This window comes from Diceros bicornis, chromosome 2 (assembly GCF_020826845.1).
Source record: "Diceros bicornis minor isolate mBicDic1 chromosome 2, mDicBic1.mat.cur, whole genome shotgun sequence".
Lineage (NCBI taxonomy): Eukaryota > Metazoa > Chordata > Mammalia > Perissodactyla > Rhinocerotidae > Diceros > Diceros bicornis.
In genome coordinates this window covers 53,590,121-53,604,635 of record NC_080741.1, presented here as the reverse complement: position 1 = coordinate 53,604,635, position 14,515 = coordinate 53,590,121, and the positions used below count along the sequence as shown (strand labels likewise).

At 37.3% G+C, this 14,515-nt stretch overlaps 1 protein-coding gene across 7 annotated transcripts in view; it reads left to right on the top strand.

Moving 5' to 3' along the window:
- Nucleotides 1-14,515, top strand: part of SFMBT1 (Scm like with four mbt domains 1) — a 122,602-nt gene that overhangs the window by 25,218 nt on the left and 82,869 nt on the right. Inside the window, exon 3 of one of the 7 annotated variants that reach the window (XM_058561046.1) lies at nt 10,137-10,277. The exons of the other annotated variants lie outside the window; for them this stretch is intronic. The gene's annotated coding sequence lies outside the window, so the exon portion shown is untranslated. The remainder of the gene's footprint in view (nt 1-10,136; nt 10,278-14,515) is intronic. 7 annotated transcript variants of the gene reach the window in all.

The window sequence follows — 14,515 nt, the reverse complement described above, 5'->3', positions numbered from 1 at the left end:
CGTCAGTTGGTGGACATTTTGGTTGTTTCCACTTTTTGGCTGTTTTAAATAATACTGCTATGAACATTCATGTACAAGTTTTTGTGTGTAATATTTTCATATCTCTTGGGTATATATGTAGGAGTGGAATTTCTGGGTCATATGGTAACTCTGTGTTTAACTTTTTGAGAAACTGCCAAACGGTTTTCCAAAGTGGTTGCACCTTTTTACGTTCTCACCAGCAGTGTGTGAAGGTTCTAGTTTTTCCACACCCTCACCAACACTTGTTATTGTCTCTCTCTGTCTCTTTCTTGATTATAACCATTCTTATGGCTTTAATTGGGGAAACAAATTGAAACACAGTGAGATGCCATTACACACTCATCAGATATGCAAATATCTAAAAATCTAACTGTAGGAAGTGAGTATGTGGAGGTCTTTTATTTTTTATATGACTCAAAGATGATTTTGGCTTTTTAAATGACTTTTTCTTGAGGTTAGGTTGCTTTATGCTCTCTTTTTGGGAGTCTTCCAGCTTCATAATTTCTCTCTGCTATATTGAAGTTTATGCTAGCAGTGTCTTTATTCGTTCAACTCCATCAGCACTCATTGAGGGCCTGTCTGTTCTCAAGAGTCCAGTTGAGAGAGAGCCTAGGGACTAGGGATGTGAGAATCAAGAATGTGGTAAAATAACTGTATGATTTTAAGGTAGATTAGATGTGCTTTTGTTCCCAGGTGCTTTTTACAAAGGAATACCTGTTACCAATGACAGCTCTCAGATGTGTTTTTTATTTATTGTCAGCTGGTTCATTGGGTGGTGGTTCTAAAAACTTTCTAAGAAGTGATCTGTTTTCTTTCCTGAATTGAGGCTTTAAAATGTGCAGTAAAATGTCTAAGAGGAAATGATAGAAGATGAGGAAGTCCATTTTAGTAAAAACTTGCGTGTAAAGATTTTGTGTTTGAATGGTAGCTTGGTATGAGAAAGAACTTAGGTTTTGGATTTGGCTGTCATTTACTAGTTGTGTAACTTTGGATAAGTTAATTAACTTCTTTAAACCTCATTTCCTGACCTTTAAAATGGGAATATTTTAAAGGGTGGTGGAATGGATGAGGTATTATATTGCATAGTGCCTGGCACAGTGAACATGCAAGTGTCACCTCTCTTCCTCCCTGACCTCAAGACAGTTTTTAAAGAAAATGATTCTTCTTAAATAAGCCATGTTTCTTCCTGAAGTGATTAAAGCTACTAATTAACTGATTATTATGTAATAGTAACAAAATTATGAGAGCATTTTGGCAAGAGAAAAAACGAGAGTAAACATAGTAATATACTTAGTTATGATCGTTTCCTAGAATGTGACAAAAGTGATGCCATATTAAATCACTCTTAATTCTTAGGAGTTACACTGTTTTTTGTGAATTCTAGATTCTTCTGCTATTTGAAAGTATAAGTAATTAAAAATTCTTCACAGGAGAAGAGTTTTAGAAGTCATGATGATATTCTAAAATAAAAAGAACTTTTTGCAAACAGTAGTTTGTAAGGATGTTTCTGATAAAAGGTAGAGGAAAATGATCATAAATTCAATGTTTAATTTTCAATTTTTGTTGAAAATCATTAATATGTTCTTAACTGAGAAAACTGCTCTTTTTCATATAAGGTAAGATGATATCAGGTCATGCTTTATAACAAGTGAGGTTTGCATCCTGAATTAATGACTCAGTAAGTATAGTAAATGTCTGTTACATTTTGAATGAATTTAAGAATCCATAAGGAACTTGTGGTCCAGAATTCTCTTATTTGGTGTCATAGTTCTTGCATTCTGTTCAGAAGTTCTGAAACAGTAGTGCATAGAAAGATGAGTTTAGCAGAATGCTTGCCTCTGGTCAGCTTTGAACAACTCAGCCATATATACCAAGAGTTGTACTGATGGTGTTGTATTCTGCCCATGCTAGGTTTATGTGTTACTTATGGTCCCCTCTGTAGAAGAGTTATTCTTAAGGCACGAGATCAAAGAATGAATACTTTTATTATTTGGAGTGCAAGCTAATGCGTAAGTTTGAACTTAGCAAGTTTTATCAATGGGTTGGACTGTCTCCATTTAAGGCTCAGCACTGGAAGCAGATGGAAAAATATTTTCCATTGGACCAGTGAGTGTTTTTGCTGATATTATAATCAAATTCTATAGCACTACAATTCCTGTAGCAAATTTCTAGATGATTGTGATTGGTCTTGCAGATGTTTTATTTATAAGAATACGGTTTAAGATTTGGGAAAGGTAGTATGAAATATTTGTAATTTTTTTATAACGTAACAATCTCTTTGTATTTTTGTTATTAGTCTCTAACACTCAAAGCTTTTCAACTGTAAAGCAGGTGGAATATACTCTAATGAGTATATGTTAATTTGTTATGTTTATAGCAGAACTCTATTTATTGGTCATGGAATTGAGCCTGCAAAAACTGAAATGTCTGTCGTTTTCATTTAATTCTAGTACATTGAATAATGTGCAGTACTGAAGTAAACAAAGGATTATTGGAACTACATGACATTGCTGCCCTTTTTAAGTGGCCTTTAAATCGTGTTCGTTTGCTGCCCAGTATCTAAATATACACTTACTTGCCATTTATTGCATTCACTTTATGTCTCCTCATTCTCTTCTCAGCCACCACATCACAGCCTCTGCTTCTGCCACACAACTGGAAGGCTCTCCCAGAGGCTGCCAATTATCTTTGCATTGGCAACTGCCCTTTTCTCAGTCTTCGTTCTCCTTTGAACTTCCTTTCATATTTGGCTTTGTTGATGGTGCACTCTTGGTGAGAGGAAGTTTTCTTGGCTTCCTACCTCTAGATTTCTTCTCTGTTTAATGTATACCCAGTGAGTCGTGTAGTGGCTGGCAAATAGTGTTAATTCCTTTCCCCCTTTTTGTTACCTCCTTTTCTTCATTCTCTGTTCATTTCTCCTTGGGTTTTTCTGATATGTGGCTACCTGCACCGTGCCCGTTGACTTGTAAATCTACAGCTCAGCCTGTCTTAGACTCTGTCATCTGACAGCAGCCTAATTTTAGCTGCATCTGGGACTCTTCACCTGGGTGGCCCGTTCTTAACCCCAGAGTCCATATAGTCACAGTGGAATGCACCAGTCTTTGACGTGTCCCCCACTCCTAAACTTCAGTTCTTCATCACTACTGTTTGGCCTTTCACTGCTAGAATTTGGAGATGTCTCTGATTTTTCTATTTCCTACTTTGAAATGTCTCTTAGGTTTTGTCTTTCCTCACCATTGTGACGGCTGCTTCTCTGCGCCAAGCCCTCAGCCTTTCATCCCTGGGGGCTAGTCCAGCACCTTCGTGCTGGTCTGCCTCTAGTCCTAAGTATCCTTTAACTGTGTGTAGGTTAGCTGACAGATAGACTTTAAAGTGTAGCACTCCTTAAAGTGTAGTCTCTCCTGTTTGGTGCCTTTTGTGTAGTATGTAACTTTTGTGTGTAATGTACACTCTTCTGTGTGGCTTTATTATTCTGTATACTGGCAGACTGATCTCCTGCCACCTTACACCCGCCCCACGCACAGAGCTGATGCCAGCCTTATGCCTGCCTTGCTGCCTTTTGCATGCTGCTTGCCCTGCTAGGAATGTCTTCTACTTTCCTTTTTCTTTCCAAGGTTCTGTCCATCCTTCAAGATGAAGTTCATGTTTTGCTTTTGGTGAAGCTGTTTGCTGCTATCTTGACCCACAGTTAACTCTCCCTTCTCTTTGCAGCTAATTTTCTAATACTTTGCATTTCAAAAATTCCCCCTGTGGCTCCATCCCTAACTGTAAAATCCTTTAAGGCGAGACTGAGCTTTGTATATGCTTGGCCATCCGTAAGGTAGTGCCAGGAACAAAGGACGTGCCCAGTAGTGGATGGAGGTAAATTGTGAAAATGGTTAAGAAAACGTTGTAAACAGATTAGTTTCTAATTGCGTTGGTAGATACTGGAAGACAGTTCTGAAAATAAAGATATAAAACAGATGTTTATAAGGTTAGTGGTCCTTCCCTAGGATGGTTTTATCTTTTACCTGGTGTTGTTTTGTTAATATGGTATAACAAATATTGTGGAATTAAAATTCAATGGGGGGGGCCGGCCCCGTGGCTTAGCGGTTGAGTGCGCACGCTCCGCTACTGGCACCCCGGGGTCGGATCCTGGGCGCGCACCGACGCACCGCTTCTTCGGCCATGCTGAGGCCACATCCCACATACAGCAACTAGAAGGATGTGCAACTATGACGTATAACTATCTCCTGGGGCTTTGGGGCAAAAAAAAAAAAAAAAAAAAGGAGGCGGATTGGCAATAGATGTTAGCTCAGAGCCGGTCTTTCTCAGCAAAAAGAGGAGGATTAGCACGGATGTTAGCTCAGGGCTGATCTTCCTCACAAAAAAAAAAAAAATTCAGTGAGGGAAGCTTTGAGCAAATTACCTTATTTAAGATCTTGTTTTATAAATTAAGTTCTATATATAGAGAGGGGCTCATTTGCCACTTTCTCAGTCAGCTACTATAAAACAAATACTATGCTGTAAATAAAATGTCATTAGACAGACACCCTATATTTTGGTTGTACAAATTAAGTGAATGTCATCTTTGAAACATGGCTCCACTTAGCTCCTTGTGTGTTTTGCCCATTTACATTATGTAAAGAAAATTTCTTGTTCTGTAATTTCCTTTCCCAAAAGCATCTCAGGAATAGAAAGGGCTTACCAGCTCTACAGAGGGTTAAATCAGGACCCATGAGCTACTTTCTCCTGGCTGGGCAACAGTGTCCATCCACTGCCCAGCTGCTCCTTCTTGATATCTGTCTCCCTTGCTTTCCCCTGGACAGGGCAGTTAGGGCTGCCAGTACCCTCCTGTGCTCCAGGCTGTAGGCGCAACTAAGAGCTAGAATAGTTTTCTGCTTCTTCTCTCTTTACCCAAGTGTGCCTTATTTGGTGAGAATGAGAGACTTTCTGGTCGTTTGAGTTCAAAGGTTTCTTTTGTCCTCATCCTTAAGTACTTGAAGACATTCTACCTTGTTACTTTTTGTCTCCTCGCCCCCTGGTTTGAGGCAAGGGGATAATGTTTTATCTTTGTAGCTGCCACATAGTAAATATTTGTGGAATGAATAAGTGATGCATGTGTTTAAAAGCCAAACTTTCTTTCCTGTATTCTTTCAAATTCTCAACAGATTAACAACTTCGTTGTTCAAAACCAGAGGTTTTTAAGCTTTTTGGTATTGATGTACCCCTTTGGTAAGCTAGTGAAGCCTATAAACCCGTTCTCAGATTAATGGTTATAAATAAATAAAATACATATTAAAAAGGAAATCAGTTATTCATATCTGCATCATCTGTAACATGATATGAAAATATCTGTTCTTTCTGTGATGACAAAGTTACAGTTACTGCTAATGTTGCTGTAATTTGTTGCCTATACTCATATTTGAAGGAAATCTTAAATTGCGATTTGAGGTTAGTGAAAACAGATGTCAAAACTCTCTCATTCAAATTCATGGACCCTTGAGTTATCTTCATGGACCCTAGGACTCCAGATTAAGAACCTGGCTCTGAAGAGTAGAAATAAGTAAAACTACTTAAGGTAGGAGGACATTTTAAGAATGTCCTTTTAATTTACCTTTTTTAGCACTGTTGCTGATTTTCAGTAAATAAGTCTGGGATAGGAGAGTGGACAAGATTATTGTGAATTGCTGAGGATGCTGATGGACAAAGACTTAGGGGTTATAATTTCTGTTTTACAGTGATAACATTTTGGAAATTGTGGGAGTAAGGGAGTAATTTCTTGAGTGCATAGGGTACAGAAAGAAAAACCTTTTAAACATATGCATGTGGTGTCTTTTCTTAATCACATTTGGAAATAACAGAGATAGCATTTAGTGGGAAATTCATAAATTTTGGAGTCAGATCTGAATTCTAAGTTTCTTAATGTTGCTTGAGCTTTGGTTTCTTCACCTGTAAAATCATTATAATGCTTGCTTCAGAGTTCTGTGAAGATGAAATGAGCATGTCCAAGTACTTGGAGCTTCAAACCAGTGCTGGTTTCTCTGTAGCGGGAGATGGTTCGCCTTTGCCTTGCATAAGTCCAGGGTCTCACTTCCTTGTCTGTAAAGCAAGGCTATTGGAGTAAAGGATCCTTAATACCCCTTTAACCTGAAAAGTTGTTTGATATTAGGAAGCTCCCTTCTTAGGCTTACTAAGATGTAAACTTATTAACGAGATGCAAACTGTAAATAGATTCCTTGGAAGTGGGCAAGAACTAGTTTTGAGAATTTATAATCTGGAAGGCATTCTCAAACATACCGTCTTATTTCACCCTCAGAGCCACTATGTAACAAAGGTGGTATTCCGACTTTATAGATTAGGATATTGAGACCCAGAAGGGTGAAAAATCATCCAAGGTCATGCATTTGTATGTGATGAACTGGAGTTTGAAGTCAAGGTTACTACATGGAAAGCCTTTTTTTTATTATGCAACAGTATTTCACACTACTTCCCTAGTGATCAAATGCAAGACTCATTTAGTACTCTCCCCACAAAGAGAACACTCTTGTTTGGAAAGAATACATATGTATCAAGATTACATTTATTACTTTCATTTTGGAGAGATACCAGTCATTTAAAAAATATTTTAAAAATTTTGAAATAGTCAAAAAACAGAGAAAAGTTATAAGTACAGTGGAGAAAACTCCCCCCCTCTCCCTGAACCTTTGGCAGCAAGTTGTCCGTTTGATGCTCCATCACTCCAGAATATGCTAGTGTGTATTTCCTACAGTAAGGACATTCTTCTACATAAGTACAATGTAATCATCAAAATCAGGAAATTCACATTGACACATTATTACCATCAAATACTCCTCAGACCATATTCAGATTTGACCACTTGCCAGGATAAAATCTCCCACCTCCCTGCCCCACTCCCCCTTTTTTTTGGTAAGAGCAGAAGGATCCATTCAGAATCATGGTTTGCATTTAGTTGCCCAGTCTTGTCCAGCCTTTCTTTTGATCATGGTCTTGATGTATTTGGAGGTTATAGGCCTGTTATTTTGTAGAATGTCCCTCAATTTGGGTTCGTCTGATGTTTTCTCAAGATTAAACTCAGATTATACATCTTTGGCAGGAATATCACAGAAATGATGCTGTCTCATTGTATCCTATCAGGTGCCATGAATTTCAGTTTGTCCTGTTTCTGATGATCAGCTGCTTAAGGTGGTGTCTGCCAGGCTTCTCCACTGATAAGTTACTCTTTTTTCATTTGTAATTAATTAGTATTTTGTAGATAAGTGCTTTGAAATTATGTAACTATCCTATTCTTCATCAAACTTTCAATTTATTGATTTATTTATATCCTTATGGACTCATTTTATTTCCTATTTTATTCATTTTATTCAGTGAGCTATAATCTTGTTACTCTTTTTTTTTTTTTTTCGTGGTGAGGAAGATTAGCCCCGAGCTAACACCTGTTGCCAGTCCTCCTCTATTTGCTGGGGAAAGTTGGCCCTGAGCTGACATCTGTGCCCATCTTCCTTTGTTTTATGTGGGATACCTGCCACAGCGTGGCTTGATAAGTGGTGCATAGGTCTGTGCCCAGGATCTGAACCTGCGAAGCTCGGGCTGCTGAAGCAGAGCGCCTGAACTTAACCACTATGCCACCGGTGCCCATCTCATTATTTTTATTGCTGCATAAATTGTCCCAGATTTGGCCAGTGGGAGCCCTTTCAAGCTGGCTTCTTTGTCCTTTTGACATGTCTCTGTTATTCTTCGGAGGGTTTTCTTTCTTTCTGGCACAAGTATTCTAGGCCAAGGTTTCTCACCTTCGGCATTGTAAGTGCTCGTATGCATGGTTATTTATCTTAGTATTTGTTCCATTGTGCAAAAAAGTAGGACATTTTTGAAAAAATAACTACCAAAGGTTAACCTTTTTTGTATCCTTAGTAATATATCACTTAGAGTCACTTTCTGATATGACTCTGAAGGTGGCAGAGAACCTGATATTCCCTTTTGTGCATTTTCCCTTTCTCCTACCTAGGGGAAAAAAGAGATCTTCTTGTCTAGGAAGTGCCAAAGAGAGGTATTGTAATTGCCAAAGCTTTTCCGTTGTCAGAACAGTCATTTAAAACAAAGCAAAATAAAATAAAAAAACACTTTTGGTTGAAAAAGCATTTCAGTATCATTGGAACAAGAGTGGAAAAGGAAATGTGCTCTTCATTTGCTCACTTATCTATCATGTGTTTAATGACTATCTACCAGAGTCAGGCCCTGAGCAGGGCTCTTTGCAGGGCATCTGGGACACTAGGGCAAACAAAAATCAGCATGGTCCTGCTTACCTTCACGGAGCTTCCAGTCTAGTGGTTGAGAGACAAGTAGACTTACAAAGAAACATGGAATGACAAACAATCCTAATAGGAAATGCCCCAGCAACAGTTCCTTACTTGTGGAATGTTACAAATGTGCTACTTTACAAATTGTTCTGAGGGTAAAATGAAATCTTTTGAGCAAAAGTCCTTTGTGAATGGTAGATGTGTTACATAAATGAAATATTTCTTTCTTGTCACTCCATCTTTTGATGTTTCTGGTCTTCTTTTTAGAATTACTAAAGTAAGCATCCCCTGAACTAGCTTCCAGGCTCTTCCTCCCCACTCCTTCCTGAAAGTCACTACCCATCTCTCTATATGTACACTACCACTTACTTTCATGTCACTTAACCTTGATCAGAAACCTTGAGTGTTCCCATATTTCCTTCAGGGTGAAGTCCAAACCCTTGACAAGAAAACCTCCAGGCTAGCCCCAACCTAGCTTCCCAGTCTTGTCTTGAAGCCTTCGCCCAAACCAGTTGGTCTAGTCGCAGTGCCAGAAACACACATTGCACTTTCCCGTCGCTATGCCTTTGCTCTTATCCTTCTGCCTGGAATTATCTTCTTCTTCGCTGTTTTTCAAAATTACTTCCTCATTCTGGACCCGGGTTAAACTAGGGCCTTCCTTCACTTTATTCACAGAGCATTAGGTAGTCATCGTTTGCTGTCTTATGTCACTGTTAGGTTTTCCCAACTGGCATTACATGCTCTCAAAGTATAGAGACTATATTTAACATGTGTTTATATTTCCCATCTTTATGTAGTGTTCAGTAAATTTTTTCTAGTTGATAAGAAAGGCGACCTGACTATATTCAACCGAACTCCCAAGAATTTAAAAACAAACAGACCCTCACTTTTCAAAAACATGAACAAACTGATTTTGCGTTGGAAGAAAAAAAAACTATTACTCTGTAACAATTTTGTATTTTATTAAAAGTTACAGCATATCTGACTTAACTGTCCCTTGCCTCAGGAAAAGATGCATACTTTTGTGCTCTGCGTACACTGTTGTCAAGAAGGAGGCTTCAGACTGAAACAGCTGCAACCCTTTTTGTCTCTCCCTTTTGTCCTGTTTTGGTACCTGGGATGGGCTGCTTCAGCTTAGCAGGTGCATGTATTGGCTGTGGTCAAGTTGGATGTTCAGAGTGATTCAAGTGAACAATGGTGCCTGCTGAAGGCTTGAAGGGGTTAAGACAAGACCCAGTATTTCTCTTTTGTACATGAATGGTAAAGAAGCTGTGTCTGAAAATCTCAGGAATCTGCCACTTGATTATCTTCCATAATTAAAAATGAAAATCAGAATAAAACTACCTAAGTTATTAAAAGCATTTCATTCTCTCTTTTATTTTTTTTTGTGAGGAAGATCAGCCCTGAGCTAACATCCATGCTAATCCTCCTCTTTTTGCTGAGGAAGACCAGCTCTGAGCTAACATCTATTGCCAACCCTCCTCCTTTTTTTTTCCCCCAAAGCCCCAGTAGATAGTTGCACATCCTTCTAGTTGCCGTATGTGGGACGCGACCTCAGCATGGCCGGAGAAGTGGTGCGTCGGTGCGCGCCCGGGATCCGAACCCGGGCCGCCAGTAGCGGAGTGCTCGCACTTAACCACTAAGCCACGGGGCCGGCCCCAAAAGCATTTCATTCTTTGAAAAAAAGGGAAATGCCCCGGAGTGCTATGAAGGAAAAATGTCTCACGCTGTGAGCACATAAAATAGGAAGAACCGTGAATTTTTATGTCTCAGTAACCAAATGTGAGCTAACAATTGGTGATATTGCTGCTTTTTCAGTTAAAATCTCATATCTATAACTTCAAAAGATGGATTTCCAGCAACAGACCGGTTTTTTCCCTTACTGCTCTAGCTTCAACGTTCACTGTTGAAAGAAAAGGTTGTTGAAGAAAAGAATTGTCAGAAATTGGAAATATCCAGGTAACAGTCATGATCTTTTAGTCAATTCTTGTTAAATATCATTGGTTTTCCAGAAGGATCTCTAAAATACAAAATGTGTTTTGGAGGTAATGTAATGTAAGTTTGGATATTAGTCATGGGAATCGCCTCTCATGCTGCTGAAAATGCAGCCGTTTCTACAGCAGAGTAATAGCATCCATGAATATCATGGTGTCAGTTATCATGCACCCTTTTTATTTCTGTGTTTAAAACAATTAATGATGATGCTACTGCTTCTTTGTTGTAACTTCTGAGAAGCCTGATTTATTACTATAATTTTATTTTATGGTTTACTTCTTCTTATGGCAATATTGAAACATGCACAGAAACAGAAAATCCCATTAGTTTCCACAATTATCTACACGTGGCTGGCTTGTTTTATCTGTACTTTCCTCTCTGACACACGTACACAATTTTGCCTCCCTCACTGCATCACTTTACAGCAAAATCTTGAGTATTATATCACTTCATAAATAATTCAGTAGTTATCTCTAAAATGGTGACTTCTTTTTTTTACCATAATACCTTTGTCATTTGTAAAAATCAGTTAATTCCTTAATGTTGTTAAATATCCAGTTGGTATCATCACTATTTTAAATTCTCCTCCATATGAAGATTAGGATTTGATTTGTGGTACTGGCTGTTATGCAGAACCTGTAGAGGTTTTTTCCTTTGAAATTGAGATATAAAAAGAATAGCTCTGTTTCTGGAGTGAAAATTTAAATACCATAATTTTGGGCTAAGACCAAGCAAACAAAACAACCAACCACTGGAAATTTATGTATAAATAACAATATTGATTAAATTTAGCTTGAATCATTGTTTCCCCATTGCTTTGGTACTTAATGAATACCATATAACTTGTTGGAAAAAAGAGGCTGTTTTGAAAATTCCTGCTCCAGGTTTAGCAAGCTGGTGTTGACTAGGTTATGAGTTTGTGGGCTCTTGAGCCCAATGGCTGTAGGGTTCTGGGTGGCAGTCAGTGGTCTTGGACTATGGGGTTTAGGATCCTCAGGACAGGCATCCAGTTTGTGCCCCTTTGGCAGCTGCTTAAATGAGCACTTACTGTGTGCAAATTAAACTGAGGGGAAACCTCCTAACTACTTACTGAATGTTGAATTACTTTGAAATAATAATTCTGTTGCTTCTAATTCAGAAATAGCACAATATGTAGTGTAAATAATATTTGAAACTTTAAAAGGATAAACTGGACAGCTCCATAGAAAACAAAGTTTAAAATAGGTAGTCATCTTTTCTGTGCTTGTTTCTTTCCTGAGCTAGAGCAGTGTGGTTCCTATGTTAGAAATGAAGAACTGCTTGCTGGCGAGAGCACAGTGTGAGCTGCCATCCGCTTTCTGTTGGATTCAAGATGCTTGAAAGTGAGAGATTCTTCTACTCAGGGTGACCTGAGGATTTAAGAAAAATTAAGGTTTCTGGAACTTTAATATTTATACGCACCCATTTATGTAGTATAGAACCCCTCACTCTATGTTGATATTATTAATTTGGGAAAGAAATGTGGTAGATGATCACTTGTAAAGTGTTGTGTCCTTGGAATTTTGTATGGTCCTTTAAAAAAAAACACCTTTTTGTTACAAAGCATTTCAAGCATATGCAAGAGTGGACAAAATAGTAAAATGAACATCCATGCATCCGTTGTCATGGATTGCTTCTGCAGTAGTCAACTCACAACCAGTAGTGTTTCATCTATACACATACCCATTTCTTCCTCCCATATTATTTTTTTCATTTTAAGTATTTACCATAATTTATTTACCCAGCCACCTATTGGTGGATATTTGAGTAGTTTCTAAAATTTTTTTTAACCATTACAAACAATATTATAATAAATACTTCTTATTTCTGGCACTGTTGTGTGAGTTTCTTGAAGATAAATTCCAGGAAGGGGAGTTGTGTCAAAGAGTACGCATGTTTTAGTTTTTATAAATGTCTTTAGTGTTTAAGATGTCATATAGCATTGCTTTCCAAGAAGCTTATACCAGTTAACATTTTTGCTAAGTTCCCGTTTTTAATCCTTCACCTAAAATCACCATTTGCTTTCTCTCTTTTTCTTTTATATATATGTATATATGTGTGCGTGTAATATATATATATGTGCATATGTATAATTTATATAGGTGTTTTTTTCCCTCTGAAACATTTGAGAATTCATTGCAGATATCATGACGTTCACTCCTAATACTTCAGCTTGCATCTCTAAGAATAAGATATTTTCCTACATAACCCACGATGCAGTTATCGCTTGGGGGATTTAATATTGATATAATACTGTCATCTCCTTTGTCCATGTTAATATTTTTCTGATTGTCCTAATAATGTCCTTCATAGTTTTTTTTCTTTCATCCATTATCTAGGTAAGGATGATGCATTACATTTGGTTGTCTTGCACTCCCAATATTATTTTAAAACAAATTTCAGATATCAAGTCATTTTATTGGTAAAGATTTTAGTATGTACTTCTAAAAGTTAAGGACTCTTTTTATTGTTAAAATGTAAGCACAATACCATTACAATACCATAACAATGGCCTACATTTTTTTCTTAATAACATCAAAATCCATTCAGAGCTCAATTCCCCTTGTATCACACATGCTGTTATTTTTTTTTAATGTCTTGTACAACAATGTGAGTGTAGTTAGTGCCACAGAACTATACACTTGAAAGTGATTAAAATGGTAAATTTTATGTTATGCATATTTTACCACAGTAAAAAAATTTTTTTAAATATTATTTGTAGGATCCAAATGACTGATGCATTGCAGTTGTCTCTTAAATTTTTAAAAAATAAACAGTTTTGTTGAGGCATATTTTAGGCCTTAAGTGAACAGCTTTGTTAGTTTTAGTCAATTTATACAGTTGTGCAACCATCACCACAATTTAGTTTTAGAACACTTCCATCACCCCCCAAAATGATCTCATGACTGTATATCGATAACCCCTGCCTCTACCCTGGACCCCGGCAACCACTGTTCTGCTTTTTTCTCTATAGTTTTGCCTTTTCTACGCATTTCATGTAAATAGAATCATTCAATATGTAGTCTGTTGTGCCTGGGTTATTTCATTTAGTATGTTTTTGAGCTTCACACTGTTATGGCATGGATCGCTAGTTCATTCCTTTTTATTGCTGAGAAGTATTCCATTGTGTAGATAAACCATATTTTCTTTATCCATTCACGCTAATTGATGGACATTTGAGTTGTTTTCAGTTCATAGCAGTGAACACTTGTGTAAACATGTTTGTATGGGTGTTTTCATTTCTCTTTGGTAGATACCCAAGAGTAGAATTGCTGGGTTGTATGGTAACTGTATGTTTTACTTTTTAAGAAACTGCCAAACTGTTTTCTGAGGGGCTGTACTACCATTTTGTTTTACGTCGCACCATCGTGTGAGAGCTGCAGTTTCTCCACGTCCTTGTTAACACTTGGTGTTGTTAGTCTTTCACTTGAGCAGTTTTCATTGGTGGTAATGATGTTTCATTGAGGTTTTAATCTGTATTTCCCTAATGAAGTTAAGTATCTTTTCATGTGGTTATTTGCCATTCATATATCTTCTTTAAGTGTCTATTCACATCTTGTGCCTATTTAAAAAAATTGGATTGTTTATTGAGTTGTAGGAGTTATTTATAAACAGATACTTTATCAGATATATGTTCTGCAAATATTTTTTTTCCAGTTTGTGGCTTGTCTGTTTTTCTTAATGGAATCTTTGAAGAGCAAAAAGTTTTAAACTTTGATACAGTCCCAATTTATTGATTTTTCTTTTATTGTTTATGTTTTTTTGGGGGGGTCATATCTAAAAAATCTTTGCCAACCCTAGGTCAAAAAGATTTTCTCCTATTTTTTTCCATATGTTTTATAATTTTAGCTCTTACATTTAGGTTTATGATTCATTTTGAGTTTTTATGTATGATGTGAGATAAAGGTGGAGGTCACCATGGTGATGTTTGCCTTGTTCCTCTGACTTCTCTTTTGGATCTAGAAGCTCAGTCCGATTCAGATTTGATTTTTTTTTTCCCCAAGACTTTTTCTTAGTTGGTGTTGTGTTCTGCCATCAGGGAGGCACATTCTGTTTCAGGGTGTTTTTTCGTTTTGTGATTGGTGTAAGCTGTTATTGATGGTCAACACTTAGATCCATTAATCGATTTTATTGGAGATTCTTTCGTTCCTTCATCATTTGTTAGCTGAATTGCTTTTATTAAA